The sequence below is a fragment of the Protopterus annectens genome, chromosome 6.part0, assembly GCF_019279795.1.
Source record: "Protopterus annectens isolate FY-2018-M chromosome 6.part0, PAN1.0, whole genome shotgun sequence".
In the NCBI taxonomy this organism is placed as follows: Eukaryota; Metazoa; Chordata; order Ceratodontiformes; family Protopteridae; genus Protopterus; species Protopterus annectens.
The window spans coordinates 906,754,640-906,776,327 of record NC_056737.1 but is presented as its reverse complement, the minus strand read 5'-3'; positions in this window follow the sequence as shown (position 1 = coordinate 906,776,327).

Below are 21,688 nucleotides of genomic sequence, written 5' to 3'. Positions count from 1 at the left end.
ATCCATACTGCCCAACACCTGGTCCTTACATTTCTCTCATCATGTATTTTTTTTTAATTTCATGCATTTTAATAGATAGTAAAATAAAAAAAGATTTAACTCATGCTCATTCATATTTGAAGTCATAAACTGCATGTTTATTTTCATTTTTAGTTGAAGCTCCAAGCTCTGAAATAAACAGTCTTTCAATGGTGCCACTGCATGCCTTTTTCCCCTCAGTCACTTATTTTTCCAGCAAATTTAAGCTTTCAATGTCACTTCAAAAAAAATGTCACCTCTCAAAGGAATTAATGATGTTATGTCTTTAACATTAAATCCTAGTGGCAAATAATATAATACTATCTATAATATTATACCCGTTAAATATGCAACCACGTTTAGTTTTTATTCTTATCAATGGTCATCTTCTCTGTTGCTGCTGAGAAACTGCAACTGTTATAGTACAGAGTCAAAAGTTAATAAAGTACAATTTCAAGGCCAAGAAATGAGCAAAAAAAAAATAATAAGGAGCACAGTGTGTTATGATAAACAATACAGTTGAAAGGACATTTCATTTAGTCATTTGGTTACATTCATCAGTGGCTAGTACAGTAGACACACATTAAGAGTATAGAAAGGAGTTATTGCAAGCTTTTGTAGAAGGTTAAGGTATGATATAAGTAAATTAAATGAAGCTATCCAGGGTCAGAACAATTACATAGCAGATAACTATGTAAACGGGATCAGAGGAGTTTGAAATTATTTTCATTTTCAGTGGTCCTAATATCTACAGGGATGGTATTTCATGCTTTTGCAACTGAAATGGAAAACAAGGAGTCCCCAGACCTTTTGTTGATTTTGCCTGTGTCAGCCACTGCTTATACTGTTTGCTTTCACAGTGGTAGATCTTAATAGGCATTTGTTAGAGTAGATTTTAAGAAGACCTTAAAGAGCAAGAACTCTATTGGGATAATATAGAATTTGGTGGGCTATTGTAAGCTGGTTATATGTGAGCAGGTTGGGTAATTCTAGCCAGGATAGTTCCTTGATTGCTATGCAGTGATGTGTCCAGAATGGTGACTCGATAGCAAACCTATTTTATTGTAGCAAATGTTTAGTTTGTTAAAGTCTGCTTTGTTTAGGTTGTTGAGTATGGGGAAGGAATAGAGGAGTGTGGATAGTATGATGGTCTTGCGATGTTGGCTTTACTGTCATTGGTGAGGTACTGTTTGCATCAATATAAGGTTCCAAGTATTTTATGCACATTCTTTATTGTCTGTGCAATATGCATATCGAAATTCATGTTGAGATCTATGATAACCCCTAGAAGTTTGGTGTGAAAGACAGGTGTGATAGACATGTTATTGACTGAGAATATTGTGAATAATGTTATGGGATTTAAGGCAATAGTGGGATAGATTATCATTGGTTGTGTTTTATTGTGGTTAAGTATTAGTTGAGAGTTAGCTAACCAGGTTTTAACAGTGGTAAAGGACTCTTGTTTCAATTCCTGGAGTTGAGGAAGTGATGGGCGGGGCAAATTAGAATGGACTCATCAGCATACTGGACTAGAGTGCGGTGCCTGTAGATTTTTGGAGTTGGTTGATGAATATGTTGAAAAGAAGAGGTCCAGGAATGGATCCTTGGAGGACCCTTACAGTGACAGGTAGGAGGGGAGATAAGGAGTTTTACCATTTTACTGCTTGATGGCATTTGGTTAGATAGTCTTGAAACCACACTAGTGTGCAGTGGTTGAGATTAAGATTGGAGAGAGAAGAAAGGTGTTTGGGATGGGAAACAGTATCTAAGGCCTTGGAGAGATCTAGGAATACAGTGGATACCAGGTCACCATTGTTTTAATGTTGGTTTACTGTGTTGGTAAAGCTAATAAGGGCAGTGGTGGTACCGTGATTGGGGCGGAAACCATGCTGGGTGTTGGTTAGTAGTTTATTAGTGAGGAGATCCTGCATTATTTGGGAATGTATATATTTCTTGAGGATTTTAGATAACAGGGATAGAATGGCAATTGGACAGTAATTAGACAGTTCAACAGAGTTACCTCCTTTGTGGAGTAGTAGTGTATGAGAAATTTTCCACAGAGGAATGCATTGCTTTGATAAAGAGCGGTTAATGAGCATTGAGATGGGGTAAGAGATCCTCTCTCCAGCTCTGCTGCACTCTCCTCCCCCATGGGATTACTGGAACTACAGTGGAAGCACTCCAGTGCCCCCTAGCAGCCCCAGAGAGTGCTTTACTTCATCTTCTCCAAAAAGTAGGGGTTCTTTATTTACATAATCTGTAAGTATTTACACAATCAAATAATTATTTATATTGCTATTTATTTACATTATATATGCATTTTTCCAATTTTTTACAACATATCTATTGAACTATCTCTCTCTCTCTCTCTCTCTATATATATATATATATATATATATAGATATATAGATATATAGATACATACATACACAAATCACATCTTATTTTACATTTTGTTTCATCATATAGAACACATAATTATTTCTTTTTTGACCTCCACTCCAGTTTCCACAACTAAAACCTTATTCACATTTATTTTCCACAACAGAATCTTGTCTTGATAATTTTCCATTTCTTCTTTATTACAACAAGCCCTTTTTTTCTTGAACTAAAAAAAATCAACCATTCTGTTTTATATTTTAGACTTAATATTTTTGTTATTAATGAGCCATCATTTTTTTTAAAACATTTCATTAGTGTATACAAGTTCAATAAAGACATAAACACTATATGGTTTATTAACCCTAAACCTTCTTTTTTTGCTTTTCACATATAGTATCCCTTTTTTCTCAGGGTTCAACCTCAATCCACAGATAAAAGAAAATATTATATACATCTTTTTCTAGGTTTCAAGGAAGACTGAAAATACTAGCAAAATAAGTAATCTTTGCTAACACTACAGAGTTTATTAAATAAACTTTCTTTTTAAAGGAAAGCCTGAAAGACTTCCAAAACATACACATATATTTTATTTCTATTTTTTCTGTCCAGGTGTTATTTATACATTCTTGTGACCTGACATTTATCCCAAGAATTTTAATTTTATCCTTATTGAATTTAATTTCACTAATCTTTCCCTCAAAACCTAAACCTTGACTTTTGTCTTTATTTAATACAAAAACAATAACCTGAATAATTTCTTGCATTTGTTTAACACTGTATCCATACTTGCATCATTCTTTGTTGTAATAATTTAACAAAATGTGCATTTTTATCCCTTCATTTGAAATATAGCTCATAACTTCCATTTCCTTATTCATATACATAGATATATCATTCATTACTAATGCAATAATGTACTACTCAAGGGACAGCCTTGTCTAGTACCCTTTTCTACCTTTATATCTTTGCGCAACCGTTTATCATAATCTTTACTATATTACGCTCATATGCTGGTATGCACATGTTTTTAAGCCTCATATTCCACAATACTGAGTGGTGAATTGAGCTTAAATCTCCTACCATTACTTTCGCCTGAGCATTTCTAAGTACTATATCATCTACTATTTCCCTGATTATTAATAATAAATCTTGAACTTGTTTTCCTTTTATGCTAAACATGTATTAATTTACAACATTGCCTACTTTTTCTTCTATACTTTTGTGTAATATTTTCATAAAAATCGTATAATCCGTGTTAACACAATTGGTCCCCAATTCTGTATTTCTTCCTTCTTTCCTTCTTTCCATACAAACCTAATGATACACCTGCATAGCTCTTTATATCTGAAACCTTTTTCTAACCATTCATTGAATACCTTTATAAACCATTTCTTTTCCTCTATATTTATATTTTATACATCTTATATTCCATCTGGTCCAGCTGCAGACTCTAAATTCATTACTTTTAATACCTGTTCTAGTTCCTTTATTCTTATATCTTTTTCTAAATCCTTATTCTCCATGTCTGAAAATATATATATTTTCATTCATTCCATGTCTTTGTTCTCTGCTCTTTAAATATAGTCTTAATATGTTTTTGTTATTATATACACAATCTCCTCTTCTGTATTATGCATTTACCTGAAAAATCTTTAATTTCCCTCATTACACTATTATTCTCTTTAATTATTTTACTTAATTATGGTGCAATTTCTTCTTTTTTCCCTCAGGAAATATCCTTGTTAGTACAACAAATAAATATTCTATCTTTTTTATTAATGAAATCATATAATTTATGTTCCTTAATGAAAAACATTTTTATCATTCGTTTCTAGACAGGCAACCATGTCATTGTTTAAATTCTTATATTTTATTTTTTCATGTATAACTTGTTTTTCTTCCATGTTACATAACACTTTTTATACTTCAGTTTAAAATTTAACCACCATTATGACCAGCCTTTATTTAATTTGTTCATTTCTACATGTTCTTGCCATAAAGATATAACCTCTTTTCTCTCTTTGTCAACCCATTTCACTTAATTTATTAATTTTATACCTTTCCCTACTTTTATATAATCATCATTCTTTAACCATAATACAAATTGCCTTGTGGTCTGAAAAAAAACTGTCAATAACACTCCTTGTTCAACTATTGCTAAACTTTCTGGCAATAAAAAATAATCTATTTCTGTACTTTTTCCCATCTTCTATACATTCAAGTCTCTAAATTATATATTTTAATTGTCCATATTTTCTAATATCCTTTACTAGTTAAACATTATAAAGATAAGGCTTCTTGTTTTGATATCTCAAATTGAAATCAAAGTCTTCTACTACATTTATCTATATCCTAACTACTCCATATTGTATTATCTTTCTAAACATCTCATCCCTTTCCTTTTTTATTACATAAACATATATTGCAATAATTCTCAGAACATGTTCACTCCATCTTACATCAATAATAGTAATTCTACCTGGTATAGTAATGTTAACATTTAATATTTTAATTGCATCTTTATATAAGTATTTCTGAGCAGGTCTCTTTTCCAAAATTCAATATCACATTTTCTCCCACCATACTTCTATGTGAATTCCTTCTGACTATGACAAAAATCTATTAACTTCAAGTATAATAACATCATTATCTAGCTTTTTACACCACTCCAAAATTCCTATCCTTCTTTCCAACTTCTTAAAACTATTAAAATTTAATGATAATGCTTTATACGTCCCTCTACTTTAAGTAAGTGTATTCATCCTTTTCCTTTCTTTTCTTTTTTGAAATCTTCTATATTCTTTCTTTTCCTTTTTCTCACTCTTTTACCAATTGAATTTCTCTTTTGTTTGACCATATCCCATTTAATGTCTTCATTCTCACTTAAACCTGACTCTTCTTCTATGTTTAAATCTCCCTTCATCGTATCTTTTTGAGTCATTTGTTCTTCATCAGTAATACAGATATTTTCCCATATTTTCTACATCTAGTTCCTTTACTATAACTTTATCCTGTTTACCTTCTTCTTCTACTCCCTCTTTTATGTCCAACACTGCTTTATTTTCTTTTTCTTCATACTTTCCCTCCAAATGTCCCACTTTTTTACATTCATAACATTTTAGTTCACAATTTTTTGCATCATGTCCTATGCACTAACATGAATTTTTTTCACATTTGTTAATTAAATGATCCATTTTTCCACATAAAAAAAACATGTTTTTGGTTGCTCCCAATATCTAACCAGGCCTCTGTCACCTTCAACATTAATAAAACTTTGAATATATACAATACTGTTGTTTTCTAGTTTCAATATCACATTGCAATCCAACACCCCAGTCCATAAACCTCTATTGTCATACATTCTTCACAAATTCAATACATCATTACATAAATATAATAAATTATTTTTTAAAGTTTCTTTTTCCACTTCCGTTCAAAATTGTATATTATTTTTTTCTTATTTTGATTAAAAGAGGGCTTAAGTGCATATAAGTTCCATGGTTTTACTTTTTTCATATTCTTCTCAAAATTTTTCCATTATCTGCCCAGTCTCAAAAATAATGTCTCAAAAAGTCTCTTTATTAATACAGATAAATGCTCCTGCCTCATTTGTTTTGACCCCAAGCATGTTAACACTTTCATCCCATACCTTATATCTGTCCATTTCTTTATCTTTCTTCTGTTTGATCCACACTTTAAACAATTTCTTTTTAAGACTTTTGTCTTCTTCTTTATTACCATGCACCCCTTTTCTGACTGTCTCTGCACACAGTTTTTTATCAGCCTTCATGCCTTCACTCTTCTGCACTTTTCATTCTGTATCCTGTCCATCATCCCTCCCCATGGCATGTCCTTACCATCTTTTGGTTCACTTTCATTGATCATATACAACAATAAATCATCCTGCAACCCTCCCAACTGGAGGGCTGTAACAACACAACCTTGTGTTGCATTTTCAGATATGAATAACTTCTTCTAGAACAAATCTTCTGAATCTGCATCCACTACATCTGCAACATCAGGACTGCTTTTAAAAGGTTGTCCTGAATTGCTCCTATATCCAACACACCAAATCCATCAATCAGCTTCTATTTCAGCTCTGACTCCTTTTCCAATGATTTAAACATCTCTACTGTTTAGATAACAGCACTAAAAAAAACATTCCCCTTGCTATTCTCCTTTTCAGTCTCCATTATTGCTTAGTTCAGCTTCCTGCTTCTCCAAGCCACCTTCAAACCTGGTATGGAAGCAGGTAGCAAAATGCATCACACACAAATGTGTCCCCCTATGGAAAAGAATATATATTTTAATTTGTATACATATATACAATTCATATTTTTATGTATTTAAATATTTGCATATTTACAATATTTATGTATTTTAGCATCAATCAGTACATTGACATTCCTATTGAAGTATTTTCCCCCACTCTTTAACCCACAACCAAACCATATTTTGCCCAGTATTTTTGTCAAAAATCGATTCTCTGTTGATTTTGATTTCATTAAGTCTTTCATTCAATATGATCCATGTTACATAATATACAATTCTATCCATTTCTTTGCTTCATTCTGGAATTTAGTCCCATAAAACCCATAATATATCATGTTCCTGTTTAACATTTCAAAATTTAAATAATTGTTAATCAAATCATGTTTAAATATTTCTTTCCACAGTTTTTGAATTCTCTCACATTTAAAAAAAAACATGCTCTGTAGTTTCCAATTCTTTCCATTTATTACATACTCTATACTGTTTCTGTTTCTCTTATATTACATATTTACCCCACTGGTAATTTTTCTATGGAAAACCTCCACAAAAATCAACACATTATTTTTTTATAATTTTTGAATCTCATCATTATTGCATTCTTCTTATCTACTTCTAACTCCTTCCATGGGTCTACCAAATAAAACAATCTCATTATATTAACATACAATTTGTTTCTATTATTTTCAATAACATTCTTCTTTAATTTCCACAATACAATTTTGCTGTAACATTCTTTCATTTCTTCATTAAAACACTTTTACCTCTTTTTGTCATTGCCATTTGTCTGTATTTGCAATACATTATTGTTTCTATCTAGTCTTTATATTTTTCATTATTCCTTTTAGTGCATTATACATACTTAAAGAGGCTGCATGCACAATTGGCTTAATCAGCCCCGACCCCCCTTTTTCATCTTTCATATACAAAACTGACCTCTTAACAGGGTTCAATCTTTACTCCTTAATGAATAAAAAAAATTCTGCATAATTTCTTTTTCATGTGTTATTGGTATCATGTAAAAATCTGCTATATGATCTATTTTACCTATTAATATGGTTTTATTAAATGTGCTTTCTTCTTGTATGAAAACCTATATATCTTCCAGAATGTAATCATGCCTTTGATTTCTTTAATAATTTTTATCCGATTGTTCATGTCTGTATTCTGAAATTCCAAATACTATTCCTAAAACATCCATACTCTTCTCATTATTTTCCACACCTCCTATAATACCTCCATACCCAAATCCTTTACTTTTCTCTTTATGCTTAAACCAATTTCCTTCAACCATGTACTTAATTTCCATTATTTTTTACATCCAGGCTTTATTTTGAGCTATTGCTACAATAATGGCAACTGTATTTCATCCATCATTCTATATCCTCCCTTACTCAACATTTTATTTATTTCCATTACTACTGTGTTCATGATTATAGCAAAAGTCATACTGTTTGAAGGACATCCTTGTTTTATGTGGCTTTCTATTTTCAAAGTATCCCCACTCCAACTGTTTACATTCAATCTCACATAATTCTTTTCATATAGTGATTTAATTACTTGTAATATTTTTTCACTTATTTTATATGCTTGTAAAATACCCCATAATGCTTTATACTTAATATTATCAAATGCCTTACTAACATCCCCATCATGATTTTTTTCACTTTTTTTATTAATAATATCAATTACTTCTTGTATTATATGCAATAGGTCCTGACTTTCCTTTTGTTTCTCCCAAACAAATTCTGATCAAGTAGTCTTTCTATTTTACATAGTAATCCTTAATTACTATCCTCATGAAAATGAAAATGTTATAGTCTGCATTATTCAGTGCAATTGGTCTCAAAATTTTTATCTCACTTTTATCTCCTTTCTTTAATATAAATGTTATCACACCTGTACACATTTCTTTATACTTAATCCCCCTTTCTAGCCACTCATTGATTACTTCTATAAACACAATTTTTGCTAATCACATATTTGTTTATGCATGCTATATTAAATTCTGTCTACACCTGTAGTCAAATGATGTTAATTTCTTTCAAGATCTCATTCAACATATTTATGTTTATTTTTTCTCAAAATATTCATCATCTTCCTTGTTTAATTTTTCCCATTGTAAATTTGTTCTATATTAACTGTTTTACTATATAAATCTAATACATATTCTTTAATTATTTCATATATCTTTTCTTGTTTTTTAACCTGTTTTCCTTCTTTATTTTTATTTCTCCCATTATCTTTCCTTCGTTTACTATCTTTCATAAGTATGGTGCTACTTTTTTCCCTTGTAAATAATATTTTGCTTATATAATCATTTATTAACCTTATCCTGATTTTTCTATATAATTATTTTTCTTTTTCATAAAACAAGTTTTCTTCTCTATTAAATCTTTAAATATTTTGACTTAATATCTTGTATTCCATTTTTTCTTTTCTTTTTTATGTATTCTAAAATACTTTTTTGTATTTCTGTTTAAAATCTCTCATACCAATATGTTGTTGCCATAATTCTATAATTTATTTTCTTGCTTACGATTCTAACTTTTTCATTTACTATTTTTATAGATTTTTGCTATTTTAATATGCTTTTCATTTTCATTAATTATTATTAAAATCACCACATGATCAGAAAACCCAGTATATTTGATTCCTTGTTTGTGTCATTTTTAGTCCTTCTGATATAAAATAAATCAATTTCTGTCTTTATTTAATTTCTAAGTCCAGTGTTTATTTTCCATATTTTTAATTTCCAATTTATATAATTTCAGTAATCATTTTTAACATCACAACTATTCTCTTTGCTTCTCAAATTACAATAAACATTCTCTGTCATCATTATATCAATGCTAACACAGATATAATTAGGTATACTTTTAAACATTGTTTCTCTTTCTTTTGTTGTTACATATTCATATAAAGCTATTAGTATACATGCATATTTTTCCATTTTATATTAACTACTGTTATTCACCCCAGTTCTACTACTGTAATATCTACTATTGTCATATTTTCTTTACATAATATACATATACCTGAGCATGTTTCCTTGCCTATGTTCCAATTGATTGTACTGTTCCAAATGTTTTCTGTTTGTATCCTTTCTTCTTCTGTTAATATTCTTATTTTAACATTATTCATGCTGCTCACATTCAAAGTTAATATTTCCACTTTATAGAACAGTTATTAAAATAATTTTCTTATCCCTTACCGTTCTTACCTTTCTTTAAATTTCTTTTTCTTTCCCTAATCCTCTTTCCTATTGACTTTTTCTTGCATTTTATCTGCCGCTCTGACTCTTCTCCACTTGTTTCCTCTGTCTCTCTTTCTTTTTCTTTTTCCTTCTCTTTGTCTCTCCACTTAAATTTAAATACCATTTCTATGTTTTTTCTTGTTGTGTGCTCTTGTACAGTATTACTAAATATATGTCTTGTATAAGTTCATCTTTGTTTTCATTTTCATGTTCATTTTCTTGTATTTGTACCTCACATTCTGACCATGAATGCCCTGCATTACCACATTTCTTACATTTCACTTCACATTTCTTTGCATTATGACCTGTTTGATCACATAAATAACATCTTGTTTGTCACATTCATTAATTAAATGATCACTTTTTCCACAAAAATAAGAAGCCTTTGGTTGTCCTCTGTACCTTAACAAAACCTGTATTGTCATGCACATTAATAATACTAAGTATGTGTACTACATTGTCATTTTTCATTTTCATAATTATGCCACATTTCCAACCCCCAGTCTATAATTCTCTTTTTTCATAGATTTTAGTAGTGTCTGAAACTTCTTTACATATTGCTAAAATATAACCACTCAGTTTTTTTTGCTTCCACTTCAGTCTTTACATATTATTAAAATATACTCACTCAGTTCTTTTGCTTTGACTTCATTTCTAAACTGATCCAAAATATTTTTTGTTCACCTGAAAAAGGCTTACACCACATATTCTGATCATGAAAAGTCTGCTTTCTTTTTTTCATGGACCCCAAAAAAGTGTTCCATGGCCTGACCAGTTTAAAAAAAAGTCACAAAAAGTTTCTTTGTTAATTAAAATGAAAGCTCTTGCCTCCTCTGCTTTTACTCCCAAAGCTACAATAACATTGTCCATACCTCATATTGGACCAGGCCATTTTCTTTTCTACTCCTCACCTGAACAACATATTTTATCTTTATTTCCTTAATTTCTGTGTTCTTTTTAGTTCCTTCATCTGCCGTTTGAGCATAGGACTTTTTTCTGGAACCTTCTTTGGCTCTTTCTTTCTCTTTTTCTCCCCCACTACCAAAAGTAGGGATTATTCATTATATTATATTATATTCGTAAGTACAACTTTTCATCACATATTTACATAATTTACACTATTTACATTATTTACAATATTCATAGCATACTTTTACATTTACATTCAAATTTTAATCCCGCACTCCTTTCTCCACAACCAAAATGTTACTATTTTCCAAATCTCTGATAATAATCAATTTGCATTATATTTCAGCTCATTAATTATCTCTTTCTATAATACCCATATTATACAAAATATTTTGCATCCAGTTTGTTTGTCTTTTTGTTTTACATTTTTATAATTTCCATATTCAATCATTTTCTAGTTAATATATTCAATGTTCTTCAATTATTTTAAATGCTTGTTATCATACATTTCTTTCCACAGTTCAAAAGTCCTTTTATACTTTATGAAGACATGTTCAGTTGTCTCCAATTCACCACAGTGTATCCAAATGTTATCTATTATTGTCTTATATGTCATATTTGCTTTAACCAGCAATCTCCCTATTGATAACCTCCAAAAAAGTCCGTAGACTCCACATTCTTTTTAAATCTATTCATTCTTGCTTTTACTGCTTTGATCTTTAAATCACTTATTTGTTTCCATGGATAAACATAATAAATGTTTCCATTATATTTTCATACCACATTTTTCTGTTTTCCTCTCTCTTCCTTATGTCAATTTTCTATAACAATATTTTTCTTGGTATAATTTCAAATCCATACAATAATTTTTTTATTTATTTTTAAATACCTTAACCTTTCCCAAATTGCTTTGTGCTTCTCTTCTGTAATTTTCATAAATAACAGATCTTTATCCTTCTTATTTATTAAAATTTTATACATGTTCCATGCAAAAACATATACAATTGAGTGTAACAAACCCAGTCCTCCTTCTTTGTCACTTACATAAAGAGTTACTCTTTTCATATGATTGATTCTTGACCACCAAATGAATGTAAAAATTATATTCAATAATTTTTTTTCTAATGTTGATGAAATTGTACATACACCAGCTAAATGTGTACTTTTACCCAATATTATGGAATTACATAAATATGCCTTTTTCCTGTATGAGAACCTAAATGTCATTCAGAATATACAAAGGCCTCATAATCTTACTATCATATCTTTCCATTGTTGTTGTCTTAATTGCTAATTTCTGAACTTTATTCTTAAAATTTCTATCCCTTCTTCATTAAATATAATACATTGTATTTCTCCCAAAAATCTAGTCCATTACTCTTATCTTTATTAATTTATTTCACATTTGTTTACAGGGTTAGTCCAACTGGGTAAGAAATTATCCATTTTCAGTGGAGACCCAAGGGGAAAAGCCCCGAAAAAAACATACAAATACATACAAATAGAGACAAGTTAACAATATAAAGAGCAAAACAAACTTATGGATACAATGGATAAGAAAAATAAATGTAATCCAAAGAATAGTACATAGCTATATACAAGGTCAGAAGAAGGAAAGTGCAAAAGAAGACAGGAGTAGAGGGGGAATGAAGTAATCTAGAAAGAGGAGAAAAAAAATTATGAATCAACGCTAACATTTTCAGTTCTTTGTTAAGCTTTCCTATAGCTGTGTTCATCCATTCCTTATTTTTACCTACTAACACCAAATCATCTGCATATGTAAACATAATTGGAATAATAATTTGCTCTGGTGTCTGATACCTACCTTTCTCTAATGTCAAATTCATCTCCATAACTACCACATTCATAATTAATACAAATAAAATACTACTGGTTGGGCATCCTTGCCTAATACCACTATTTAACCTTAATGTTTTACTCATCCATCCATTGATTAACAATCTTATTTTGTTTTCCCTGTATACTGATTTCAAAACATTTATTATTTTATTACTCATGTTATATTCTTCTGGAATTTTCCATAATGCTTTATGTTGAATTTTGCCAAATCCTTTCTTTACATCTCATATCAATATTTTCAACTCCATTTTTCTTAGTATGTCATCTACCAGTTGTCTTATCAAAATTAACAGTTCTTGACTTCCCTTACCTCTAACTTTGAAAATCAATTCAGACAGTAGTTTCCTACCATTGTTTGCTGTTCATTTTGCTATTATTGTCATGAAAATCTTGTAGTCTATTTATTCAGTACTAAAGGTCTCAAGTTTCTTACATCCATTTTATCCCCCTTTTCCATATGAATTTCATTGTCCCTAATCATATCTTTTCATCATTATTACCTTCCTCAAGCTATTCATTAATTACTTTAAACATATCCTTTCTGTCACCCTTGCATGTTTCTGTACATTAAGTATTCAATTCCATCTATTCCTGTAGCTGATTCTACATTTACCATACTAAGTACATTTTCTAATTCTATTATCATAATCTTTTCCTCCATTCTTTTATTGTCTTCATCAGTAAACTTATTGAATCCCCAGCTGTCTTTCAATGCAATGTTACTTATAAAAATGTTTCTACTATATATTCTTCAATTGTTTTCATAATTTCTTTGTGTATTAACTATATCACCTCTTCAACTTTGTAAATCTCTTATTACTCTTGTGTCTTCTTTAACCATTTTACTTAAATATGGTGCTATGTCTTCTTTCTTACCTTGCAAAAAGTATCTTTGTTTAAAACAATCTTCCAATATTTTTTTCTTGATTCATATTATATAGCATACTGTCCTTTTCTATGAACTTTTCACTATTACTTATATATTCAAATATTTGATCACTGGCTTCCTTATATGCATCAAAATCATGTAATCATTTTAATTTTCACCATCTTAGCACCTCTTTTTTATATTTTTCTTTCAAACTAATCTGCCAACTCATCCCATCTTTATAAAATCATCTCATACTTATGTGATCATGCCATAATATGCATATGATGTGATCACTCTATAGACTTGCTTCCTATACATCACGTCTATTACTATTATTCATCCAAGTACTATTGTATAATCCAAAATATCTATCCAGTCTTTACATAAAATAACCATACCAGAACATTTTCACTGCCTAAATTCCTTCCTACAATCTGCTTATTTGTTCTCTTTCTTTGTCTGGTGTTATTCTAATATCAATAAGTGCTATAATATCCATATCTAACGTCATACACCCTTCTAATACCACTAGCCTATGATGAATATTCCTCATACTGTTACTTTATGGCTAGGATTCTCACTTTAATGTATGGATTTAATTTTCATCCTTTTCCTTTTTAATTTCTTTCTTGAGGTGCATTTATGAACTTTGGTTTTCTATTTTTCACTATTTTACCTATAGATCCTCTTTGGTTCCTTACTTTTATCCCCTTGTTATCTTATTCATCATTAGAATTACTTGTTACCTCTTCCTCATCTTTTTCCTTATCATTTACTACATTTATACTTTCTCTCACATCTACTGTTACCTCAACTTCATTAACTTGTTCATTTTTCATTTCCTCTACACTGTCTAAAACAATTTTCTCTTGTGCTAACATTGTATCTTGTGCATGTTTTTCTAACTCTCTACAATCCATGCAGGAACAACCTGTCTTTTCATTACACTTTTGTTCACATTTTTTGGCTCTGTGTCCCAATTTTCCACATATATAAAAATGTATTTTGTTGCAATTATTAATCAAGTGACCATCCTTACCACATAAAAAACATGTCTTAGGCTATCCACAGTATCTCACCATACCCCTGTTTCCTTCAACATCATTTATATAAGGTAAGTGTACAATTTTTTTTCTTTTTGCATTTTCAATATTGCACCACATTTACACCCATCTGTCCACAGATCTTTATTATCATACATTTTTGTAACATGCAAAATATTTCTATACATAGTTTTTAAATATTCTTTCAAGTCATTTCTTTCAATTTCAGTTCTGAGTTATACAAATATTTTCTTTTTGGCTTATCTTTTAAAAGTCTGGCATAACTAACAAAACACTGTTTGTGTGCTATGCCCAGCTGACAGATTCCATGTTTCACAGACATCATGCACTGATTCAAACATCAGTTATTTGCTTTCACACCCCACCTGCATTATACAAAATGTCCATTCCTAGTGCATTTTACATTCTGCAGAATTATGTTTAAATGTACATGTCTAATGAGTATTCACACCTCTTTTGCACACCATCTGAAGTGGTGTATTATAGTCATATCCATGAACTTACATCAACAATGTTAAAGGTGATAATTTTGGAATCAAGTACATGAAATGTGTTTGCCTGATATCACATGGACTACTCCCCTCAAAGGTACTTGGCAGCCACCTCTCCCTTGAGTACTTTATTAGCATACCTTGATAATACCTTCTCCATGTAACCATATCTTTTCAGAAAGTCAGGAGGTCAAACGTAGGCATCTAGATTTTGTTTGTCTGATATCACCTAGACTATTCTCCTAAAAGGTATTTGGCAGCCACTTCTCTCTTGATTACTCTTTTAGCATGTTTTGCTAATAACCTATATTTGTGAATTTTTTATTTAAAAGATTCATGGGTTTAATCATTGGTATGTTCATTTTGTTTGCCTGGTAGCAAATATTGCATACCCAAGGTAAGTGTTATTTCACTTGTCCCTGCTCTCAGTGTTTCTGTTGCATTCACTTTGACTCCAGTCTTCTGTAACATGTTGATGCTAGATGTGGTTTACATTGGCATTGTTCCAATATAATTGATTTAGCTAGATTATAATGCACTTCATGTATATATTATTGTAACCATTTAGAAATCAGAAACAACCCTAGAACAGAGTTGCACAGTGCTCTAGCATAACGATGTCCAACATTGTTTAGAGCTAGCTGTGTGGCCATCTTGTATATAAAGATGAGGCCTGAGAACATGCATTTGCTAATTAACCATGCGCTCACTCCTCCTGAACTAATTCCAGGAAGGTATCTGCATGTCAAGAGAGTCATGACATTTCTCAGTCATGTAGACCAGCACAGCCACCCCTACCACATTGCAGTAGAGAACACAGCCAAAAAAAAATCATGATCAGCCATAATGGAAAGAAATTTAGTAGAACAATAAGTTCAGGAAGTGTATATGTAAGTGACTGTAGAGGTGGATGTGAATGTGTTCCTGCCTGGGAGTTAGTGACGAGGTTAGGGAGGTGTGTACATTTGTGTGTGATTGGATGAATGGATGACAGTGTGATTGACTGGGTTGGGGACTATGTGTGCACATGTGTGTTTGTGTTTTTGATGCGTATATGTATATACATGGTGGACTGGGTGTCTGGCATACCTTCACATACATCTAGACTAGTGAACATAATCTTGTTGTTGTTAGCCAGGCAAACTTTAGCCATTCTAATGGGCTTAGTCGGCTATAAATTCACACAGACTGCAGACAGAACAGTCCAGAGCTTATCTAACGATCCTTTCTTGGTTTTTGATTTACTGATCTTTGCTGTTAAAAACAGGTGTGACTGAGCAGAAGCTATTGTGCACATCTGTGCACAATGTAAAATAATTCCAGCTTTTGTGTGAATTTCAGAAGTTGTATGATCTGAGCAACAACTTTATAGTACTTAATTCAGTATTTAGTTGTGTCCTAATGAAAAATAGAAAAAGAGCATTTAAAACATGCACCAAAACAAAGCTCCCTGCAGAATTGCTAAAATACAAAGAACTTAGAAATCAGACCAAAAAGTGTATTAATAAAGATAAAAAGACACTTCTACTATAATCCACCCTCAGCCTTGAAATCTAACCCCCCAACATTTTGGAACTGATTAAACCACATACTACATCCTGGTGGTCCCTGCTCCCCCAATCCTTGTTCTGATAAGACTCCCAAAGATACTGCCTCCACCTTCAACACATATTTCTTTGACTCTATGTCCAAACTAGTTAACATGAGTGCCAACTTATCTAGCTTTAATAATATTTCAAACCATTGTCTATCAAATCCCACTAGACTCTTATCAAATTATTTTTCCCTCAAACCTGTGCCCACTAGCTAAATCAAATCACTACTCTCTAAACTCAAACCTTGCTCAGCTTCTACTGACAACATTCCATCCCTTTTCCTTCAGTTAGCTGCTGACTCTCTTGCTCTCTCTGTATCTATCTTAATCAGCTGCTCCATTTCAGAGTCCAAAGTCCCTTCCATATAAACAATTCTTCAATCTACCAATACATAAACGAGGTAACGCCTCAGACATCACTAATCTTAAACCAATTTTCATCCTCTCTCCTCTCTCTAAAGTTCTAGAAAAATGCATACATAAACAAGTTATGCACTACTTACTCCTAAAAGTCTGCTCACACCTACTCAACATGGCTTTAGACCAAAGCATAGTACTACTACTGCCCTACTAGCATTCCTTAATTTGCCAGAGATAACAACAAACTTGTCTCCTGGCTCTTCTTAGACCTCTCTAAATAAATAAATAAATAAATAAATAAATAAATAAATAAAATCTCTAAATAAATAAATAAATAAATCTGTCACCCTCTCCTTCTGCACAAACTAAACAACCTTAACTTTTCCCCTGCTACTGTTCCATGGTTTTCCAGCTACCTCACTGACAGATTTCAAGCAGTGAAGTGGCAATCTGTACTCTCCCCTCCTCCCTTGTTAAAATGGGTGTCCCTCAGGATTCCACCCTTGGTCCACTAATTTTCAACATCATCACTAATCTTCTTTATTCTTCCTATCTTCAGTCATCACTGGTCCAATACACTGATGACTCTACTGTCATCATTATTGCTGACTCTCCCTCTGGACTCATCTCTACAACACAGACTTCCTTTAGAAAACTGGCTCTCTGATAACCAGTTTATCCTTAACCCCCCAAAAAATGAAGATACTGCTTTTTCTTCCTAAAAACTACAACCACATTAAGTCCACTTTCATGATCCTGTCAATAACACACACATAGAGGAGGACACTAGCACTAAACTCCTTGGTGTCATCATTGACAACTAAGTTAAATTTGATCTACACATTAACAACTGTATCAAGAAAACTCATCAGAAACTAGTGCTCCTCCACCGCAACAAAAAAGTTTCTCACCAGTGAAGCTAAAGTAACTCTGTTATGCCTACCTCCTATCCAGTCTATTATATGGCTCTCAAATTCTTACTTGCCTCAACTCCACACTCTTTGCCAAACTTGAATCTACCTACAACAAGATAGCCAAATTTGCAGCCCATCAAACTTGCAAGTTCCATCACTGTTTCTCACTCAAACACCTTAACTGGCTAGATGTACCTCACCAGTTTCTTCTCTCTCAACTCTATCCTTTATCAGCCTCCTTACTGTCCTACCCTATCATCTGTCATCTCCCACTATTCACCTGCTAGATCCCTCTGGAGCTTTAACCTAGATCTGCTACAAATTCACAAACCTAAAACTAAGAAAGGATGTATTCTCTATAGCTATAATCCTTCCAAGGCCTGGAACAAACTCCCACTAAAGATCAAGTCATTCAAGCAACTTAGTCAAGTCAGGCTAGCCACTAATAATAACTTTTAAGCCAATGGACCTGCCTCTGTATCCACCACCCTTAAACAGCTTATCAACCCTAACTGCACACCTCCATCTGCTCCCAACTTATGTAACTTTCTTTAACTTTCTAGACCTTGTCTCACATTAACTTCTCTGTTCTAAGCACATTACATACATTCTTATCTGCATAATGTAAAATTCTATGTCTGGTGACAAAACTATTAGTCCTTCTGAATGATGTAGGATTCTAAATCTAATAGACATAATGATTAGTTTACTGTAGAAAATTGTTGTTTTTCATGTATATGTTGCTTTGAATGTTTTCTGTAAACCAGATGTTGATTGTTTACCTATTTTTGTAAATGATAATCTGTAGAACATGTGAAGCTTTTCTCTCTGGGCCTCCACTGAAAAAGGGCTACTTAGCTCAATCAAACAAACCTGGTCAACAAATGTAAAATAAATAAATAAATAAATGCAGTTTGAGTGATTTTTCTCACAAAGGTTGATTTAAGTTATCTTTGAATTCTGTAGTAACTGATTTTGATTATTCTGTTCTTTTGGAATGTTTTATTCATTTACAGCTGAATATGAATTCATAAATGAATATGTCATTAATGATTTGCTAAAGTGAAAAAAATATTTTACAGTGTAATAAAAGCTATGTATATTTAAAGGTAATGCCTGAAAACACTGGTGATCTAAATTTCTCATGTCAAAAGTTGGATGATTTGCTTATCACTATTAGTCGTAAATTTAGACCTACTGATGAGGATTGAACTTGTGCATTTGGCACAGCTTGGAAAACTGTTATATATGAATGACTGGACTGATTAGATAAATAATGTTAGAGAAATAGCAAATAGAACACATTTAAGAAAGGATGTGTTTATTGTCTGTAACAATCACTCAACCCCTCTGAAATAAGAGAATGCCCCTGACAACTTTGGAATTCTGGATACAGGTATTCAGCAATCTCAGGATTCAGATCATTTAGAGGGAAATAAAAAAGAAAGAAAGGAAGTTCACAAAAAGTAACAGGGAAGAAAAAGAAACTGATGAATGTCTGTAAAGTAAAGAGAATACATACTAAAAAGGATACTGCTTTGTTGTGTAACACACAGATTGCAAGGCATTTATGCTATGACAAAACACAAATGATATGGACCCCATCTTTCTGTGGCCTATTAAATCAATTCTCATCTAGATTTTGTATTATTTCTGTTCATATTGTACTGTATTATATTGTATATGGCATTGCTTGTATCCATGTAATATTTGTATGTCTTTGCTCTCTCCATGTAATACCTAATTACTCATGTTATACTCATTTATGTGTAATATTTGTGGAGCTTTTCTCCCTGGGCCTCCACTGAAAATGGGTTTTTGATCCAGTGGACTTTCCAGGTCAGCAAATGTCAATAAATAAAATAAATACATTTGTCTATTAAAAAAACATCAATCTACAGAAAAAGGCAGCATTTTTTTCAAAAAAAGATGGTAGGAAAATAGCAAGGGCAGGTGAAAAGGAAGAAATCAAAACTGAACATGGAAGGACTGGAGAACATTACTGTAAGAAATGAGAAAGACAGACACTGACAACATGGCACAAGCTGTAGCTGTACAAGGGCAGCTGGATGAGAACTGTATGCTTGTAAATGTAATATGCAACAAAAACAGTGAGATTAATAAGACTGATGGTGATGAAGATCATTCCTTTGTAACTATTGATAGAGCAGATATTATTGAATTAGAGGTTGAAAATTATTCAGAGCTGGTCCGAAAAGGTATGCTTATAGTTGGTGATTTATCATTAAATGGACTGATACTTACATTTGCAGAGAAGATAATGAACATTAAATAGTGTTATTCTTGCCAGGAACAAAAATGTGAGACAAGCCTTAGAATGCCTTAATGTAAGGAAGTATGGATCTGTTTTTATTCATATTGGTACAAATGATCTCATGCTCAAGGACTCTCTGACTGTTAGTAGGGGATTTACAGACCTCTAAGATAGCTTAGCTTGTACAGGTGCTAGAATGTAATTTTCACACATCACATATAGAAAGGAGAGTTAGATCACTGTGAATGAAAAGATTTTTGGGGGTAAATTCCTACATGAAAAAAATGTCCTGTTTTAAAAAGAAGAAATATGTAGAGCATCTGAACCTAATTTTGTGCAGTGTCTTCAGACAACTCAAGGCAGGATTTTTGCCAAGTCAAAAAATGACCAGTTCACAGATATCAACATTCAATGCATTTCTGATGTTTGTTAATACTAGGAGCATTAATAATAAAGATTTTTTTATTGGAAAATTTATGTTTCCACAAGACTGATGCTGTTATTGCTTGGGAAACATAGTCAAAAAAGCAATTGTGTCAGATTGTAAAAGTTTAACAGACACTCTAACAAAAAAATCAGGTGGAAGTGTTACATTAGGGAATACATATAGTTATGAGACCTGTTATTATGATAACACCAATACTATAGATTTTGTAGCTGTTAAAATAAAGATAACCCTGGAACATATAGCAGTCACTGGAGTGAATAGACCACCAAAGTCAGGTACAGATGACCTAGAGGAATTCCTACATTTCTTGCATGAAACAAAGTAGGGAAGAATACTAGTGACTGGGGGGGGGGGGTTAAATTTACCTGAAACAAACTGGAATAATATTGATTCAACAACATTAGTAAGAAAATTATTGACAACGCATGTTCAGGAAAAATTGCTTCAGTTTGTAAGAAAAAGTGCAAGGGACCAGAACATACTAGGCATTGTTTGTGTTCCTAAAGAAATTATTGTTACTTCATATGAAGTTTTACCACCACTGATGTGCAATGATTATGGGATTATAAAGGTTAATTTTTTTCCTAGCTAATTCTGCCAAACTGAAATCTAAAGCAATACTCAAAAGAGTAATTGCAGATTACATGGAAGCTTAACAGTCACTCTGTAAAACTAACTGGGGTCATGGATTCAGTGGAAAAATATGCAGAAGGAATGTGAAGAGTTTTGAAAGAGAAATTGTTTGAGTGCAAAAAAAAAACATGCTTAACATCAGGATCTAGGCATACAACGTTGTGGGATATATTGTCATTAGATTAAGATAGCTGATTAAGATGAGAAACAAAAATATAAGGAATGGAAAAGATGTTGAACTACAGCTTTGAAATCTGACGTAAACAAGCTGAACAAACAAATTAAGCATAGTGTGAGACAAGATCAAGCAAATTTTGAAAATAATTTATGTAATGATGTTGAGT